A 13,726-nucleotide genomic window follows, 5' to 3' on the forward strand; every position below is an offset into this window, starting at 1 on the left:
TTACTCAGAGAGTGGTAGCTGTATGGAATGAGCTTCCAGTGAAGGTGGTGGAGGCAGGTTCGTTTTTATCATTTAAAAATAAATTGGATAGTTATATGGATGGGAAGGGAATGGAGGGTTATGGTCTGAGCGCAGGTATATGGGACTAGGGGAGATTATGTGTTCGGCAACGGACTAGAAGGGTCGAGATGGCCTGTTTCCGTGCTGTAATTGTTATATGGTTAATGATTCCCACTGTGAGGGAAGGCAGCAAAGTCCAGTCCTTTCCCCTGTTCACCCATGGCCGGGCCTATTGAGGCCTCTGCAGGCACCACTACGGCAGCCCGATGCTTCTGGCCCTCTCGCCGGATAATGGAACTCCGGCGTTGGGAGAACCCTCTCAGCGGCTTGGAGTGTCTGGAATGGCCGCTTCCTCCCCAGAGACCACGGCTCCCGAAGTCCACGGTCCATGCTGGTCGGAGCTCCAACACTGTCGATCTCGACGAGAGATCCCAGGCTCCGCGGTGTTTAAAGTTCAGCGCTGCCCACAGCTGGACGCTCCACAACCGCAGCTCCGCGATGTTGGAGTCGGCAGTCTCAGCACTCCGGAGCCCACCGCACGGCGACCCGGGTAAGGCATCACCCGCTCCGTGATGGCGCTTCAGCGCTATGCCGCCGCCGAAGCTGAAGTCCTGGCCGGTCCCGGCAGGAAACGCCGCTCCAGTCCCGTTGGTAGGCCGCGCGGAGTTGGGAAGATACGGCTCGGAGAAAAGCCGCATCTCCGACCAGGTAGGGACTGAGAAAAACAGTTTCCCCCTTCCCCCCCCCTCCCACCCCCACATAAGAAGACTAGACCTCCAAAACAAACACTTTTTAACTCACTAAACATTTTTTAAAAGGGTGAAAGGACTACTCGACGGCGCCCCCTACTTCACACCTACTTAAGGAAAGACTCCAGTGTGAACAGACCAGACCCTTTCCTATCCCAACCAACACGTCACACCCACTCACAGCCTGACCTCCGTCTGCAAAGACTGGGCCCTTCTACACCCACCCCTCTCCAATCACCACTTCACCCACAATTACCCACACCCTCCTTGCTGAACAACATCACTTCATCAACAAGAAAAATAGTGGAGGTGGAGAGGTTTTTCAGAAAACATCTCCAGGACCTTACAATGTTTCCCCCTCTACTCTCAATCTGATCTGTGCCAAACAACAGGCACCAATCTACAGACATATTTAACCAGTCCCTGCAAACCTGTACTGTCCCTGCCTGCTTCAAAGTCTCCACTATTGTCCCTGTACCCAAAAAGGCAAGGATTACTTGTCTTAATGACTACAGGCCTATCGCACTGATTTCTGTAGTCATGAAGACCCTTGAAAGGCTTGTGCTGGCCAAGCTGAAATATATCACAATCCTCCTGCTGGACCCTCTGCAGTTTGTATATCGGGCCAATAGATCTGTGGATGTCGCAGTCAACCTGGGCCTGCACTTCATCCTCCAGCACCTAGACCGCCAGGGGACCTATGCAAGGATTTTATTTGTTGATTTTAGCTCTGCATTCAACACCATTGTGCCAGAGCTACTACACTCCAAACTCTCCCAGTTGACTGTACCTGAACCCCTCTGTCGGTGGATCACCGGCTTCCTGACGTCCAGGAAGCAGCATGTGAGGCTGGGAAAGCACATCTCGGACCCGCAAACACTCAGCATAGGAGCACCGCAAGGCTGCGTACTCTCCCCTCTCCTCTACACCAATGACTGCACCTTCACAGCCACCTCTATCAAGCTTCTCAAGTTTGCGGATGACACAACCCTGATTGGACTGATCCACGATGGGGAGGAATCTGCCTACAGACAGGAAGTGTCACAGCTGGCGTCCTGGTGCCATTGCAACAACCTGGAGCTCAATGACAGTGAAACAGATTGTAGACTTTAGGAAAGCTCCCCCTCCCCTCATCAACAACACCACAGTCACATCTGTGGAGTCTTTTAAGTTCCTGGGAATCATCATCTCCAAGGACCTTAAGTGGGGGCTACCATCGAATCCACAGTCAAAAATGCACAACAGAGGATGTACTTCCTGCGGCAGCTGAGGAAGCACAATCTTCCACAGCTGGTCAGGCAGCATCTTTGGAGAACATGGATAGTCATAGGGTGACACAGTGTGGAAACAGGCCCTTTGGCCCAACTTTCCCACACTGGCTAAGAATGTCCCAGCTACACTAGTTCCACTTGCCTGCATTTGGTCCATATCCCCCCCAAACCTGTCCTATCCATCTACCTGCCTAACTGTTTCTTAAACAATGGGATAGTCCCAACCTCAACTACCTCCTCTGGCAGCTTGTTCCATACACCTACCATCCTTTGTGTGAAAAAGTTACCCCTCGGATTCCTATTAAATCTTTTCCCCTTCACCTTGAAACTATGTTCTCTGGCCCTCGATTCCCCTACTTTGGGCAAAAGACTGTGCATCTACCCGATCTATTCCTCTAATGATTTTGTGCACCTCTATAAGATTTCCCCTCGTCCTCCTGTGCTCCATGGAATAGATTCCCAACCTGCTCAACCTCTCCCTATAGCTCACACCCTCTAATCCTGGCAACATCCTCATAAATCTTCTCTGTGCTCTTTCAAGTTTGACATCTTTCATACATGGTGTCCAGAACTGAACACAATATTCTAATGCGGTCTCACCAACGTCTTATACAACTGCAACATGACCTCCCAACTTCTATACTGAATACTCTGACTGATGAAGGCAAAGTGCCAAAATACATTTTGACCACCTGATGTACCTGCGACTCGACATTCAAGGAACCATGCAACCATTCCTCTACCCACCTGGCCAATTGATCCAGATCCTGCTGCAATTTTTCAGAACCATCTTCACTATCTGCAAAATGACTCACTTTTGTATCAGCAAACTTGCTAATCTTGTCCTGTTCTGAGACGTTGCACAGAGTGCTGGAGTAACTCAGCTGGTCAGGCCGAGTATAGAAGTTGGGAGGTCATGTTGTGGTTGCATAAGAAGTTGGTGAGGCCGTATTTAAAGTATTGTGTTCAGTTCTGGGCACCATGTTATAGGAAAGGTGTCATCAAACTTGAAAGGATTACAGTGAAGATTTACGAGGATGTTGCCAGGACTAGAGGGCCAGAGCTATAGGGAGAGATTGAGTAGGCTGGGACTCTATTTCATGGAGCACAGGAGGATGAGGGATGATCTAATAGAATCATGATTTGAATAGATCAGATTGAGTCTTTTGCCCAGAGTAGGTGAATCGAGGAGCAGAGGACATAAGTTTAAGGTGAAGGGGAAAAGATTTAATAGGAATCTGAGGGGTATATTTTTCACACAAAGGGTGGTAGGTGTATGGAACAAGCTGCCAGAGAAGGTAGTTGAGGCAGGAACTATCGCAACGTTTTAGAAACAGTTAGACAAGTACATGGATCAAACGTGGGCAGGTGGGACTAGTGCAGATGGGACATGCTGGGCCGAAGGGCCTGTTTCCACACTGTATCACTCTATGACTATCTTTCCCTCTCAAACCCATTATCCTGCCTTCTCCCCATTACCTCTGACACCCGTAGCAATCAAGAATCTATCAATCTCCTCCTGAAAAATGTCCATTGACTTGGCCTCCACAGCTGTCTTTGGCAATTAATTCCACAGTTCACCCCCCTCTGACTTAAGAAATTCCTACTCATCTCCTTTCTAAAGGAACGTATTTTAATTCTGAGGCCAAGGCCACAGGTCCTAGACTCTCCCACTAGTGGAAACATCCTCTCCACATCCACTCCATCCAGGCTTTTACCAGGCTGGGACAGACTGCAACGGCTTCACACCATGTCCCAAAGCTTGTGTCCTGTCCTGCATCACCCAAGGCAGCAGAGACATTATAGGAGAGGGCAAGCACCGTAACAAAGTAGCTCACGATGGTTTGGGTAACATTCAGGAATATCTATACATGTCACAACATGAATATTACTGACGAAGGGTCTTGACCCAAAATATAATCTATACCTTTTCTCCAGAAATGCTGCCTGACCCGCTGAGTTACTCCAGCACTGTGAAATGTCACCTATCCATATTCTTGAGATGCTGCCTGACCCACTGAGTTATTCCAGCACTCTGTAAAACGTCACCTATCCATGTTCTCCAGAGATGCTGCCTGACCCACTGAGTTACTCCAGCACTTTGTATCTATTTTCCCTTCACCCATTTGCCCAAGCCCACCCTCCCCCCCCCTTTCCTATGTTCCTTTTCACCCATAAACCTCTCTGCCTTTACATTTCACTCCGGTTTCAAATCTGCTATACTTATCCACATGCATTTTTCTTCTTAACTTTATAGTCATAGAGTGATGCAGTGTGAAAACAGAGCCTTCAGCCCAACTAGCCCACACCGACCAACATGTCCCATCTACACTAGCCCCATTCACATACGTTTGGTCCATATCCATCTAAACCTGTCCTACCCATGTATATGTCCAAATGTCTCTTAAACATTAGGATAGTCCCAGCCTCAGATTCCTGTTAATTTGTGAAATATTGGTCATACATTTGGTGCACAATTGCTCCAAAATAAGGCTCAGAATGCATCAAGGGCATTTAAAACCCTAGAGCATTCAGGGCCCTTAAGCGGGCCCTGGACCCCAGCATTGAGGGATTTCATGCTTCATGCTTGTGATGTGATTATTTCACATTCAAATTTTTGTAATCCTGTCATGCCACCCCCCTTTTTGAAAAGCTTCATACGGGCCTGCCTTCTCTCCAGAGAAACTGCTCGTCTTGAGTTGCCCCAATTTTTAGTGTCCATCTTGAGTTTATCAGCAACTGCATCTCCTTCCTTTACGATACTAATGTCAGATTAGGTGGCATTGCAATCTTTCCACCCAGGTGGTGTTTGTAGTGTAAACAATTTTTCAGTTTAAAAAAAAAGTGATCTTTTCAATTTATTCTATGCATGACGTCGCATTCATATTAACTTTAAGGCATTCAACCTAGAAAAGAAATATTGATATTTGACAAAATCAAAGTTAGAAAGAGAGAGCTGGTGTTTGTCTGCCCCCTGCAGGAAGAGCATGACTTCTGTGTTTTAGTTTTAAGGGGCTGTCCCACTGCGGCGACCTAATTCACAAGTTTAGAAGAGTTTAGGAGAGTTTGAAAATAATATCATGTTGAAGATCTCCTTCGACTATGTAGAAGGCCTCCTTCGACTACGTTGAAGACTAGCTTCAGGAAAATTGGATACCGAATAGTGGAGTGAAGATGACCTCCTTCCACCTCCCTTCGACTATGTTGAAGACTATCTACGACTACCTTCGACTACCCTCGATTACCCACGAATAACATGCCGACCTACTTTGACTAAACCTACGAGTAATAAAAGTATCGATTTTTTCCTTTTTTCAACATGTTCAACACTCGAGCATGAAGGAGAGTTACAAAGACCTCCTAGGACCTCGTGTCGACCATGCTGCGAGTACGAGTCGAGGGCAAACTTGCCAGAACTCGCGGATTAGGTCGCCGCAGCGGTACAGCCCCTTTTGATATACAGCACAGAAACAGGCCCTTCAGCCCACCGACCATCATTCACCCACACACTAGTTCTATGTTTTTCCCCTTTCGCATTCTACACACTAGGGGCAATTTCCAGAAGCCAACTAACGTACAAGTCTTTGGAATATGGGAGGAAGCCGAATCACCCAGAGAAAACCCACTTGGTCACAGGGAGAATATACAAACTACGCACAGACAGCACTCGTAGCAGAATCAAATCCGGATCTCCGGCACTGAGGCAGCAGCTCTACTGCTGCGCCACTGTGCCACCCTTATGACATTTCCTTTGCAAAGCCAAATAGTGGCAGTGTGATTATCACTTAATTAATTATTCTAAACAAACTACATTTTCTTGGGATTGTATTAACATTTCTTTAGAGATGTTGCTTCAAATGATTAAATAAACCTTTTTATTATGAATTCAAATTTTTAAAGACGTTTAGATTATTAAGGAGCATAGACTACATTTCTCCTGTTATAGTGATGCAGGAATTGTTAAAAAGGTCACAGTGGAAATTCAAACCGAATTGTCATGTCCATACAGTATGTGGTTTACTACTGCTCTTTTTGGAGTTTAGTGCAGATAAGTGTAAGGTGTCATATTTTGGAAGTCAAACTGGCAGGACCTTCAGATTGAATGGGAAGGGTTTAGGGAGTGTTGTGGAGCAGAGGGATCGGGGAATACAGTATACAGTTCCATGAAAGTGGCATCACAGGAAGATATGGTGGTGTAGAAAGTATTTGATACATTGTCCTTCATCAGTCAGGTACTAAGACTCAACTACAAGCTGCTCTAAGAAACTATCTCATAAGTACTCTACAAATTGCCACTCTTGGGGTCCAGTACCAATCTGATTTTCCCAGTTGACCTGCATATTGAAATCCCCCACGACCACTGCCTTTCTTACATGCCAATTGTATCTCCTGATGTAATTTGTGCCCAACTTCCAGGCTACTCCCATCAGGGCCTTTTTACCCTTGCAGTTTCTCAGCTCTACCCACAAGGATTCTACGTCTTCAGATTGTATGTCACCCCTTGCTAAGGACTGAATTTCATTCCTTACCAGCAGAACTATTCCATCCTATAATGCTATATTTAAGAGGGAGTTAGATGTGGCCCTTGTGGCTAAAGGTATCAGGGGGTATGGAGAGAAGGCAGGTACAGGATACTGAGTTGGATGATCAGCCATGATCATATAGAATGATGGTGCAGGCTCGAAGGGCCGAATAGCCTACTCCTGCACCTATTTTCTATGTTTCTATCCCCTCTACCCACCTGTCTGTCATTTCAAAATGACGTGTAACCTTGGAGCTCCAAGCTCCTATTGCAGCCACGTCTCTGCAATACCCACAACATTGCACCTACCAATTTCTAACTATGCTATAAGCTCGCCCATTTTGTTCTGTATACTACATGCATTCAAATACAGCACCTTTGGCTCAGTTTTCACTACCCCTCTTCTCACATTGGTCCTGATTTTACTTAACCCTAGTCACTTATCATTCGACCACTTGGACAATAAAAACATACGTCAGGCAGTTGCTTAATCGCTGACAGGAGTCGCTGCCTCAAAAGGGCAGCCAGAATCAGAGACCCACATTACCCTGGTCACACACTCATTTCAACCCTGCCATCAGAAAGGTGGACCCGGAACCTGAAAACTGCAATGTCAAGGTTCAGGAACAACTTCTTCCCTACAGCCATCAGGCTATTAGACACTACAAACTCCAAATAAGCTGAACTACATAGGCAGGGACATTGGTTTTGCCTTTTTGCACTATATTTGTTTGTCTATTATTATTTTGTACGCATGCGCATGCGGGCCCGCACGCGAGCTTGTGCATACACACACATTGAACTTTTATTTTCTCATTTATTATATTATTTACAGTACACCATGTCTACATATTCGGTTGTGCTGCTTCAAGTAAGAAGGTCATTGTTCCATCTGGGACATATGACAATAAAAAAAAACTCTCAACTCTCTTGACTTTGTCCTACTACTTCTGGAGACTTCAAAAGTCTCTCCTTCCCTTTAACTTAATCTATACATTTCAATTTGTTGACCCCATCCCCCACTATTCAGTTCAAAGCCCCATGTACAGCCCGGGCTTTGAAGTTTGCCAAGGGCCTGGTCTCAGTCGAGTTCAAGTGGAATCCGTCCCTTCAGAACAGCTCCCTCCATCCCCAATACTGCAGCCACTGACCCACAAATTCAAATCCACTTCTTCCACACCAATCTTTAAACCATGTGTTCAACGCTTTAATCTTATCAAACCTATGCCAATTTGCACGTGGCTCAGATAGCAATCCAGAGATTATTACCGTTTTGGGTCTGATGTTCAACTTAGTGCCTTGCTGCTCAAATTCCCCGAGCAGAACCTCTTTCCTTGTTCTACGTCATTGGGACCCATACGGACCAGGATGACTGGATCTTTCCCCTCCCACTCCAAGTTTCTCAGCAAGTCAGATGGGAAGTCCAGAACCTAGCAGGAAACACAGCCTTCGGAAATATCGATCATGTTGTCTTCGAATATCATGTTCCGTTTTGGTCACCCTGATATAGAAAATATATTAAGGCTGGAAAGAGTACAGAGAAGATTTACAAGGATGTTGCAAGGTCTTGAAGGGCTAAGCTTTGGGAGAGGTTGGGCAGGCTAGGACTATATTCCTTGGGACATAATGGGGATGAGGGAAGACCTTAGAGGTGTAAAAGATCATGAAGGGAATAGATAGGGTGAACGTACAGAGTTTTTTTTCCCCCCAGAGTAGGGGTGTCAAGAACCAGGGGACATAGGTTTAAGGTGAGAGGAAAGATAATAACCCAAGGAACAACTTTTTCACATGAGTATATGGAACAAGCTGCCAGAGGAGGCAGTTGAGGCAGATATTACAACATTTAAAATACATTTGGATAGCTACATGGATAGAAAAGATTTGGAGGAGTAAGGGCTAAACGTAGGCAGGTGGGACTAGTGTAGATGGGGCATCTTGTTCGGAACTGGCAAGTTGGGCTTAAGGGTCTGTTTCTGCACTGTATGACTGATTTGATGACGAAGCAGAGAGTTAAAGTTATGGAAATCAAAAATAAATGTGGAACGCAGAATATACTCAGTAAGTCTAGTCTCGTCTGTGGGAAGAGATAGAGTCTACATTTCAGGGCAGAGACCCTTCATCAGTTCCAACATATCAGGAATATCTTTTCCCAGAGACTCACCTGACCGACTAAGCATTTCCAGGGTTAAAGTCACTTTGCTTTTGTCATGTCAGTACAGATCACATCCGCAAAAGACCATTTAACATAAGTGTTGAATTCTGCACTGCATCAAAACTTTTGAAAGATGTCTTTTGGATCATTTTATTCATCTTATGATGTTTAGAATGTATAATGGAATGGAATTGATCCAATAGCCAGCAGAAAGCTTTCGCTGGCATGATTGCTCAGGACAGTGATGGCAGTGCTGCAGGTAATAGGCGAACACAAGCGAGGGGGATTTTCGTTGGGGACAGGGTTGGACAAAGGCCAGAGATGAAGAAAATGTGTGAGACAAGAACAATGAAGAGTAGTAAATTGTGAAGTCACAGGAAATAATGGGGGATTCAATGCTCATATAGTTGGGTTGGAAGCCATCCAAGTGGAATATGAGGTGCTGTTCTCCAGTTTGCGTGTTTCTCACTCTAGAAATAGAGGTGGCCCAGGACAGAAAGAATACGGGAATGAAAAGTTAAAATTATTAGCCACTCAAAGGTTGGGTAGGCCTTAGCAGACCAAGCACAAATGTCTGGAGAAACAGTCACCAAGTTAACGCTTGGTCTTGCCGATGTACAGGCCATATTGGGAATATTGCTCACTCCTTGGTTCAGTCATGTCTTCCCACCTAAAATACCCCCTCCCCAGATAGTTTCCCCTGCAACTGGGAGATCTGGTAGGCCTTAGCAAACCATAACACAATATATTATTGACAGATTTTGAAAGGTTAGAATCCCTGGTTTTGTCTGCCTCTACGAGAGTGACACAAATTTACAGGTTGGCCAGAATCCCCGCTTTCTGATCCTCTATTAGTGATGCCAATTTACAGGAAGTCCAGAAAACTGTTCAATCTCCATTACGTCTTCTCTTACACCATGATCAGAACAACTCTCGTCACAGACAACACCTGCATTAAGGCATACATGAAGGACAAGCTCCCAAATACCATCAATTCTCTCTTCCTCAGAAGGAAGAATGGAGCACAGATTAAGGTTCTTGAAACTACTCAAGCACAGTTTGAAGATAAATAAGTGCGCAAAAGCATTACAGGAAAAATTACGGTAGTTGTATGTCCTTTCGTATTTCTGGAATCTTGATTGAGGTTCTAATGGCTTTTGACTTCATAAGAGATGAGAAAGTACAGTATGATCATCATGGGTCACTTACCAGATCTCAAGTGTTTCCTCTAAACAAGGAGAAACAGAAACGTTAGCACATTCCAAGGCAAATTAGCCAATTGGATTAAAGATTTGGAATTGGCAAGAGTTACAGGGAATTGCTTTTCTGATTGGAGGTCTATGATCAGTAGAGTACTGCAAGGGTTGGTGCCGAGTTCCCTGCTGTTTGTTATATACATTAATAACTTTATTGGCAAAGTGGCTTACATCAAGATCATTTGCAGATGACACCAAAATTGGTGGTATAGTAGAAAATCAGGAATAAGCAGTTTACAACAAGATCTCAAACAATTGGGAAAACATTGCCAGAAGTGAACAAGGTACAATAATGACTTTTAAAATACAATACACACAGATGTATTGATTGGTTAGGGTTTAGAGTGCCAAATATAGGAACATGGGAGCACAATATGGCAATTTGGTCAGTATGAACAAGATAGGCCAAAGGGCACATTTCCATGCTCTACATCTCTATGACTATTACATTTTTCTGTAGATAACCAGGACCCAAAATGTAGTAGCAAACTAATGATGTACTGGGCAGCTGTAATCCAGCCCACCTATATGCAGAGATAAACAAATGATGGAAGGCAGTCAAAGCCCAAGTATCACATCATCATGATGGCCACCTTTGTGTGTGGCTGCATCAGGCAGAGCATAGAGCCAAAGCACTTGGACACAAAGTGTCACGACCTGCTAAAGGTCTACCCGTGTTGCAAAGGATGGGCCTGGCACAGATGCCATGCAATATACTAGTCAGCTGGACATTGCCCCACCATCTGTCATTTGTGGCAAGGTTCTACCGGACCAACACCGTTGACCACAAGACCATCAGGTAGTGGTCAGCAGGGAACATCCTGCAGGCACGATAGGGGGAATTGACTCCATGGATCCTGTGACACACGTCCCAGAGCAGACTGCCCAGGTTGTCTGGCAAAATGGCTCATCGCCAGAACTCACCAACAAGCACCTGGCTTGGCTGGCAGTGAGGGGAGCCCTCCTAGTCGGATCTTTCCTGCACAGTCAGAACCTCACTACTGGTGTATGCGGCTCCCGGGACGGTTGCCCACCTCTTCGCAGGGTGTGGATTTTCAAAGAGTCTGTTTGCAAGGGTCCCTTTCACGATTTACTCTGAACAGCTCCGCAACAGAGGACTCCCTGATTTACAGACTTTTCCAAGGGACATAGTCAGAGACGGATGTCGAATGCTGCTGGAAGTTCAACAACTCAGTAAAAGACACTCTTTGGTCTTTGTTGACTTCCCAGGAAAGCGAGATGTCTGTCAGGGAATGTGGACTGGCCCGCTCCAGACTGCAGGAGTATGTGCTGAGGGATGCACTGAAGCTTGGTGTAGTCAACAGCAAGGTCCTGTGGGGGAGGGTAACAGTCTTGGGTCTTTCTGCTGCTAGACATTGGGGGGAGGGTGTGGTGGAGATGTCTCTCAAATAAGGGAAGGGTTTTCACCCCAGGAGGCCACATGAATGGCAAGGGTGGGGTGTAAAATTGTGAAAATACTACATAACAACAAATTTAATGTATGTATCACCTACGAGAATGTCAGAAGAATTTTTTGCACAGTTCCTTTATTGTATTCCTTCCTTAGCTCCATAGATGCTGCCTCACCCGCTGAGTTTCTCCAGCATTTTTATCTACCTTCCTTTATTGCATGTATTGTTTTACTGTGAATTAATTTTATTTAGAATTTTTTTTTAATCTGTTGCAAGTTTGGGTCTGAAGATGGCTCCCAGACTGAAAAGTCACTTATCAATGTTCTGCAGAGATGTTCGACCTGTTACTCTTGCACGTTTTTTTTTGTTAACCAACATCTGCAGTTCCTTGCGTCTACAAACCCATTTGCTGGATTGCAAAAAGGCGGCACCCTGACACAGGCCAACAGAAACCGTTCCGACCCTGCTCAATAAGTGGATGACATCGCTCACTTGCCTCCTAAAGCAAAATCCTTGCCAAGGAAGGATCAAAAAACATTCAGACCATTCTCACGGCTTCCTTGAAAATATCACTCACTTGTAGAAATCTCAAGCACAAGACCTTTCAAAGGGGATGAAAATCATCAATGCAGGCCAGGAGCATTTCAGTCTTTCCGAATGAGACACGGCAGCACAGAATCATTATGCAAAATCCTAACTCTGTCAACCCCCTATTGAATCAAGCAGCAGCTGCCTTTTGGGACCGCCTACATATCCCACAGACTCAAAACATCTCAGAACTGTAGTGGAAACAAAATTCTTTAACCTAATTTTAGCCAAGGAGGCCAAGGAGTGCTTTGAACTGGAGCAATACAGGAAGCAAGCCAGATGTTTACTCAAACTCCCTAAATTAATAATCTGAAATTATACATGATAAATTGATTTATCAAGCATGGATTTCTTCAATGCATGGATTTGAAGTGCTTTTTAATTTAAGGTAGTCTTCATTCAATGCGAACATTAATTCAACACCATTATACCATCAAAACTGATCATCAAACTCGGTAACCTGGGCATCGACCCCTCCCTCTGCAACTGGATACTGGACTTTCTAACCAACAGACCCCAGTCTGTGAGGTTAGACAAGCACACCTCTTCAACCCTCACCCTGAACACCAGCGTTCCACAGGGCTGTGTGCTGAGCCCCCTCCTCTACTCCCTCTTCACCTATGACTGCACACCTGTACATGGTACTAACACCATCATCAAGTATGCAGATGATACAACGGTGATTGGCCTCATCAGCAACAACGATGAGCTGGCCTACAGGGAGGAAGTCCAGCACTTAGCAGCATGGTGCGCTGACAACAACCTGGCCCTTAACTCCAAAAAGACCAAGGAGCTCATTGTAGACTTCAGGAAGTCCAGAGGCGGCACGCACACCCCCATCCACATTAACGGGACGGAGGTGGAACGTGCTTCTAGCACCAGGTTCCTGGGAGTCAACATCTCCGATGACCTCTCTTGGACCCACAAGACCTCTACTCTGATCAAGAAGGCTCATCAGCGTCTCTTCTTCCCGAGGAGACTGAAGAAGGTCCATCTGTCTCCTCAGATCCCGATGAACTTCTACCGCTGCACCATCGAGAGCATCCTTACCAACTGTATCTGTTGGAGACTGTTGGAGACTGGCTGTGCTTCCGCGCCCCCTGCAGAGACTGGAAACTGCCGGGGAATCCGTCGCGGAACTGCCGACTCACGACCGGCTGGGGCTCCACCCCGCTGCTGGGCCAACCACATCCCGCCCGGATGGGCAGCCAGGGATCGTAGAGGTCCATGATGGTAAGTAGCAGAAGGATGTCTTCGGGCAGCCGCCCCAGGTAGACCCGCTCGATTGAGAGTCTAGACATATACATATACATCAGGACACACTCCTATACCCCGTGACAACTCGTCCCTGCCATTGCCCAGTCACGTGACCGTACCCCTGACTGCTGAGGGTTCGTGTAGCAAGTGGGTCACCACATTGAAATTAAAAAGCAGCTATAAGATGGCCACAATGAATAGAACAGGCAATGGGCTGACTCTCCAAAGTGTTTATAATTATATATAGCAAAGATACTAGAGATATATAGCTAATGTGACCAAAATCTTAAAGATGCTGGTTAGTGTTAATTTTTAAAGCAAGAACTCAGACGCTCAGGCAGCATCCGTGGTGGGAAATGCACAGTCGATGTTTAAGTCAAGACCCTTCATCGGGAGTTTTTAAACTAAACAAAATTTAAATGCTTATTCCCATTGAGAAAGGTTTATGACCAAAATAAT

This window comes from Leucoraja erinacea, chromosome 12, assembly GCF_028641065.1.
Source record: "Leucoraja erinacea ecotype New England chromosome 12, Leri_hhj_1, whole genome shotgun sequence".
Lineage (NCBI taxonomy): Eukaryota > Metazoa > Chordata > Chondrichthyes > Rajiformes > Rajidae > Leucoraja > Leucoraja erinaceus.